Genomic DNA, 6,614 nt, shown 5'->3' with positions numbered 1-6,614 from the left:
ATATTGTGACCAATACTGTTGACTCTGTTTTGAGTTCAATGGCAAGATATTCCATTGACATGAATTCACCGAGTTCTGAGAGAGAGAGAGAGAGAGAGAGAGAGAGAGAGAGAGAGAGAGAGAGAGAGAGAGAGAGAGAGAGAGAGAGAGAGAGAGACGAGAGAGAGAGAGAGAGAGAGAGAGAGAGAGAGAGAGAGAGAGAGAGAGAGAGCAGAGAGAGAGAGAGAGAGAGAGAGAGAGAGAGAGAGAGAGAGAGAGAGAGAGAGAGAGAGAGAGAGAGAGAGAGAGAGAGAGAGAGAGAGAGAGAGAGAGAGAGAGAGAGAGAGAGAGAGAGAGAGAGAGAGAGAGAGAGAGAGAGAGAGAGAGAGAGAGAGAGAGAGAGAGAGAGAGAGAGAGAGAGAGAGCAGAGAGAGAGAGAGAGAGAGAGAGAGAGAGAGAGAGAGAGAGAGAGACGTCTCAGGGTGGGGGAGAGCGACATTTTTAAGATAACAAACTGTCAGGAAAGCTCTGGGCTTTTCGGTCAAAACGTCAGTTGGGTTTGGACAGCAGAGAGCAGAGAACAACATTGTAGAGAGAGAAAGGGAGAGTGACCTAGACGAGAGATAGAATGGAGCCTTATTAATTTAGTTTATCTTCTTATACCGTTTTGTTTTTCCTCCTTCATTTCATTCTGTATTAGACCTCTGTTTTATTGTAAATAAACATCCTTTTTTATATAAACAGTCCGACTCAGAGTATGATTGTTCAAAATGCTTCAGGGACGTGCGGTCAGGTGGCGTAGCGGAGATTGCGTTCGTCACCAACACCGGAGACGCTGGATTCGCCTGTTCGAATCCAGCTCACAGCTCCGGGGTTGTCACAGCTTGGCTGGCCGTTCACACTAATACAATTGGCAGTATTAGAGGGTGGAGAAGCTGGCGGGGTGGGTCCGGGTCGTTGTAAACGGCGACTCCTACAGTTCGGTCGGGGCGCCTGCTCAGCGCGGATAGGATCTAAGGGGGTAGTGTGATCCTTCCACACGCTACGCCCTCTCAATGAGAATCCGTGCTGCCAGGTGAAAAGAAGCGGTTGATTGGCTGGACGTGTGTCGGAGGAAGCACGTGATAGCCTCCACTCTCCCAGACCGACTGTGGGGGGTAAGTGCGCAGCGGCCAGGAAGGGATTGGGAATTGGCATAACGACTAACATTGGGATGGGAGAAAATCTGAGGAAAAAGGAGGGGGAAAAGATCAATAAAAAATAAAAATAAAATGCTTCAGGGAGATATCTGGTGTCTCAGCCAGCGATGGCACGGGCCGCGGAGGCGATGACGGCTGAAACAACCATACTTTAATCAGATCATTAACTAAAAAGGTTTTATTATTCAAATATCTGACATTTAGGAGGGCTAATTTTATTTGTATCACCTCCTTTGAGGTGACCGGTTGATTCACTAATGCGTCTGTAGGAGCCATTATGATGGTGGCATATTATTTATTATTTGTTATATTATTATTGGACACCTGGTGGCGGGTTTTAGATTAGACATGTATTTAGGGGGTCAGTAATGAGTGAGGACACAGGTAGTGAGGAGCACACCGTTCTTACCAGCAGCTCAGCAACTCAACAGCCAGAGACAGACAGAAATACAGAAGAACAGGGAATCACCACAGAACCCACTGGCATTATAAATGGAATGTGCATCATTACCACTGCAACTTCAACGCAATAAATCAACCTAAACTGGACATCCATCGTTGCTATAGCATTCAATACCATAGTTCCCTCCAAACTCATAGCCAAGCTCAGGGACCTGGGCTTGAACTATGACCTCTGCCAGTGGGTCTTGGACTTCCTGACGGGCAGACCCCAGGTGGTAAGAGCAGGCAACTGCACCTCATCCATCACGCTCAACATAGGGGCCCCCCAGGGCTGTGTTCTGAGCCCCCTCCTCTACTCCCTGTACACACATGACTGCGTAGCACAGCGGAACAACAACACCATCATCAAATTTGCTGATGACACAGTAGTGGTGGGCCTGATCTCTGCCAACGACCACAGGGCCTACCTGGAAGAGGTAGAGAACCTGTCACAGTGGTGTCAGGAGAACTGCCTCTCCCTGAACGTCAGCAAAACAAAAGAGATGATTGTGGACTTCAGGAGGTCGGGGGTCAAGGACTACAGCCCCCTCAGCATCGACGGGGCACCGGTTGAGAGAACAGTTTCAAGTACCTCGGAGCCCACATATCCGAGGATTTGACATGGACCACACACATTGACAGTGTTGTGAAGAAGGCACGACAACGCCTCTACTTCCTCAGGCGCCTGAGGAAGTTCCAAGTCAGTCAGAAGATCCTTAGGAACTTCTACTCATGTACAATAGAGAGCATCCTGACTGGCAACATCACCTCCTGGTTTGGGAATAGCACTGCACAAGACCATAGCAGACTACAAAGAGTGACACGTTCAGCCGAACGCACAATTGGAGGGGGGCTTCCCACCCTCCAGAACATTTACAACAAGCGGTGCAAGGGGAAGGCTAAGAGAATTATTAAGGACTCGAGCCACCCGAACAACTGCCTCTTTGAACTGCTGCGGTCAGGCAAGTGATACCGGAGTCTTAAGGCGAGCACGGAAAGACTCAGAAGAAGCTTCTATCCCCAGGCCATCAGGCTGCTAAACGAACAATAAACACTATGCAACAACCATCAAATGCACACAGCACACACACCCACACGCACACACTCAAACAAACAACACACTGCAGCACCCACTCTCCACACTTTAGATCACACAAACACACTTTATATTTATTGATAAAGGATTTGCACTACAACTCGTACACCTACTGTAAATTGTACCTAAATTGCACCTCATCCCATTTCTGCCTTGCACTATATAGTATTGTATATTAGTACACTGCACAGTATTGTATATTATATGGTAACTCAGTTACGTCTATTCTGCATCGAACATTGTACATATGTCTATACTGAACACTGTGACCTCATTTTTTTTTTTTAACTTCTAATTTACATGCTATACTATGTTATTTTATTTCATACTTATCTTGTCTTGCACAGTCTCTGGAGCGCAACAGTAAGAAGCATTTTGTATAAAAGTATTCTGTACTTCTGTATGACAACTATTAAAGAAACTTGAAACTTGTGTGTACTGCATAGGATCACTCGCAGCTCCTACCTGTGAAATAACGGGCAAGAGAAAACAGGACATTGGAAAGTAAAATTTGCCGTTACAGCGTCAGAGTGCGTTTTTATCAAATCTGTCCAGGCCATGATGAGTGTCCTTGGCCTTAGAGCGTTTCAGCTCTGCCTCTGTTGTTTCCTCCAGATATATATCATGACATTTATGACACAAATCGATCTCTAAACAATGTTTGTATGTCTCCACAATGGTATGATTCTGGACTGGTAGGTTAAGCCACCGTTCGACACGGTTTCTATATCTACCCCACCGTGTCTGTTCTTTCTGAACGGACTTGAGATGCATATAACATTGTTTATTAGAAACCTTTTTGCAAACTTTAGAAGGTGTTTTTTGTCCATTGTCGTCCTGTTCTGATGTAACGTTACTCTGTGGATGTCATTTGTTGTCACCCGATGGCCGTATCCTCGCGACAAAGAGAGCTGCTATTGGTCGAGCGCAATATACGTGACCAACTCGCACCAATTACGTCAAATAAAACTCTGCGGTGACCAAGTATCCGTTTGCGAGGAAAGATCTAGTCCCGACTTTAAAATTCTGATTGCGCAAAACGGGCAGGATTGTAAATGGAGAACTTTTTGTTCTTAAATCTACACCAATAGATCTTATTTTTTTTTGTATCCTCTTTTTCTCCGCCTGATTTCTGTGCTTTTTCCTCCCATCCCAATTTAGTCGTTGTGCCAATTCCCCCCTCCCCTACCTGGTCGTTGTGCGAATGTGCCCCCTACTGGTCCGTCTAGGGAGCCCTGAAGTCTACCACATGCTTCCTCCGACACATGCGGAGACAGCCAGTGGCTCTCTTTTCACCTGACAGGATGGACTCTCATTGGTGAAGTATAACGCGTGGGAGGTCACACTACCTTCACCACTTCCTGTCTTTTGCTGTGCAGGCGCCCAGACCTGACCTGTAGGAGTCGCTGTCCACAACGCCAGATGACCACCCATCGACTTCCCTCCCGCTAACTCAGCCAAACGAGTTAGTATGGCGGCTGGCCCAAGCCGGAGGCAATGCTGACACCTGGATTCGAGACCGGAGTCTCTCGCATTGGTGACGAGCGCAATCTCCGCTACGCCACCCATAGATCTTTAGCCCAGAGTGTAAATTGTGCCCGAGGTGGGAACGAGAATCGTGTTCTAGCCACTTCTCAGCCTTCACCATACGGCCTGTTATTTCCTCCAGCTCAAAGAGGGGCCCAGTGTCCACAGTTAGGCTGGGTGAAGCACCAGAGGGGGCAAAGAGTTTTGTTATTTCAAATACCCTTTCAAAAATAATTGTTAAAAGTACAGGTCAGAGCGGCGGTTAGGTGGTCGAGCGGAGATTGCGTTCGTCACCAGCCCCGGAGCTGTGGGCTTGGTTCGCCTGTTCGAATCCGGCTCACAGCTCCGGGGTTGTCACCAGCTTGGCTGGCCGTCTGCACTGATACAATTGGCTGTATCAGAGGGTGGGAGAAGCTGGCGGGGTGGGTCCGGGTCGTTGTAAACAGCGACTCCTACAGTTCGGTCGGGGCGCCTGCTAAGCGCGGATTGGACGTGAGGGGGATAGTGTGGTCCTCCCACACGCTACGCCCTCTCAATGAGAATCCGCGCTGCCAGGTGAAAAGAAGCGGTGATTGGCTGGACGTGTGTCGGAGGAAGCACGTGGTAGCCTCCACTCTCCCAAATGATCTGACTGTGGGGGGTAAAGCGCAGCGACCAGGAAGGGACTGGGAATTGGCATACGACTAACATTGGGATGGGAGAAAATCGGAGGAAAATGGAGGGGGAAAAAGACCAAAAAAAAAAAAAAGTACAGGTCAGTAAAGTAGAGTCTTTAATCACAACATCATTGACTTTTAATCCCAGGATGTCGTTTACCTGTTTCTTCTGTTTACCTAGTAATTTATTTAAGATATGCCATACTTTACCGTTTCCTTTTGCACCTTCAATTACACTGATAAAAAAGTTGGCTTTGGCCTTTTTTAAGGTCAGTCACCTTATGGGTACATTTCTGCCTGTCTGTCAACAGCCCAGACTTCAGGCTTTGTTTAACCCTTTCACTGCCACACGACAAGGTTAACCCTTTAACCCGCGGAGCTAATGATGCTAATGATGGAGCATTGCCGTCTGTTGTGTGATAGTAAAGGGCTAACCTTCTGTATTGTCACAGTGAAAGGGTTAACCGGCTGTCGTGTGGCAGTGAAAGGGTTAAGGAGTCCCTAAGCCGTAGTAGTAGTGCTTTGGTCCCACCAGGGGAGGTGATGCTCCTTCTAGCCTTTTGGCTTCCCCTCCTGGAGAAAGAGGACATCATTTAATAGATTTATTTCTGTGAACAGACTACAGTTTATCTCTGTGTTGGCAGAGGAAAGGGTCTCATCCCAGTTTATATTTTTAATAGCATCTCCAAAGCATTGTTGCATGTTTTTTTTGGGAAGAAGAGTTTTTATTTGGTGCGTTAAGGAACTGTTTTTTATTATCTAATTTAAAATTATGATCAGAAAGGCCGGTCAGCAGATTGTAGGTTTTAGCAATTCTGTCAGCTTTGTTTGTGAATAATAGGTCTATCCTGGTTTGGGAGGTATTAGTTACTCTGGTCGGTTGCTCAATTAAGTGTACTAGGTTGTGGCCATCCATGGTTTGCTTGAGGTTCTTTCTAATCTGTGTATTGTCCCAATTTATGTAGAAATGCCCTATAATAATGTTCTCTTTGTTAGTCACAGGAGCTCAACGGGACAGGAGCTTTAACTGGTCATAGAAATCAACTTTGGCGGTTGGCTGTCCAATAGAAAAATCAAAGAGAAGGACATTTGATTTGACAGTGGTTTCTACACCAACACAATCGAGATTAACATCAGTTGACTAAACAATCTCTTTGCAGGCAAGGCTGTTCTTATAAAGTAACACATGCCCACCTTTGCCCTTAATCCTATGGATGGATTGGCATGGATACAAGGGCTTCTGGATAAGACTGTTTTAACCAGGATTCCGATATACCTAGAGTAGACAATCAATATTGGACTCAAGCTAAAGATGCTCTAACTGTTCACGTTTGTTACCAAGACATATATCAGCAGGTAACTTGTATATGGATATGCCTCAAATAGCAGTTTCCTAAGAATTAATAAGTATGAATCTACATGTATCTACTCAGTTTTCAGTTGCAACTTCGAAATGGTCCCGTTTCACGTTTATCTAAACGCCAGGAACAGTACATTTTCCACAGGTAGGTCTATGCCCTAGAGACATCAGTTTCCCATGAAATATGAAGTATGATTTTTGTATACAGCTTTTAAATTGTCCCGTTTCATTTGTCTGAGTGGGTGCAAGGCCTACAGTCTGCAGCCTGTGTTCTGCTGCTCTCTTTTCATTAAACGTGTCGTTCCTCTTAGTGTTCCTCTATTGGGTCTGTTAGATTACTGTTTTAAATTGTATTG

This window comes from Notolepis coatsorum (genome assembly GCF_963971535.1).
Source record: "Notolepis coatsorum genome assembly, chromosome: 1".
Classification (NCBI taxonomy): Eukaryota; Metazoa; Chordata; class Actinopteri; order Aulopiformes; family Paralepididae; genus Notolepis; species Notolepis coatsorum.
This window is presented reverse-complemented; position numbering follows the sequence as displayed.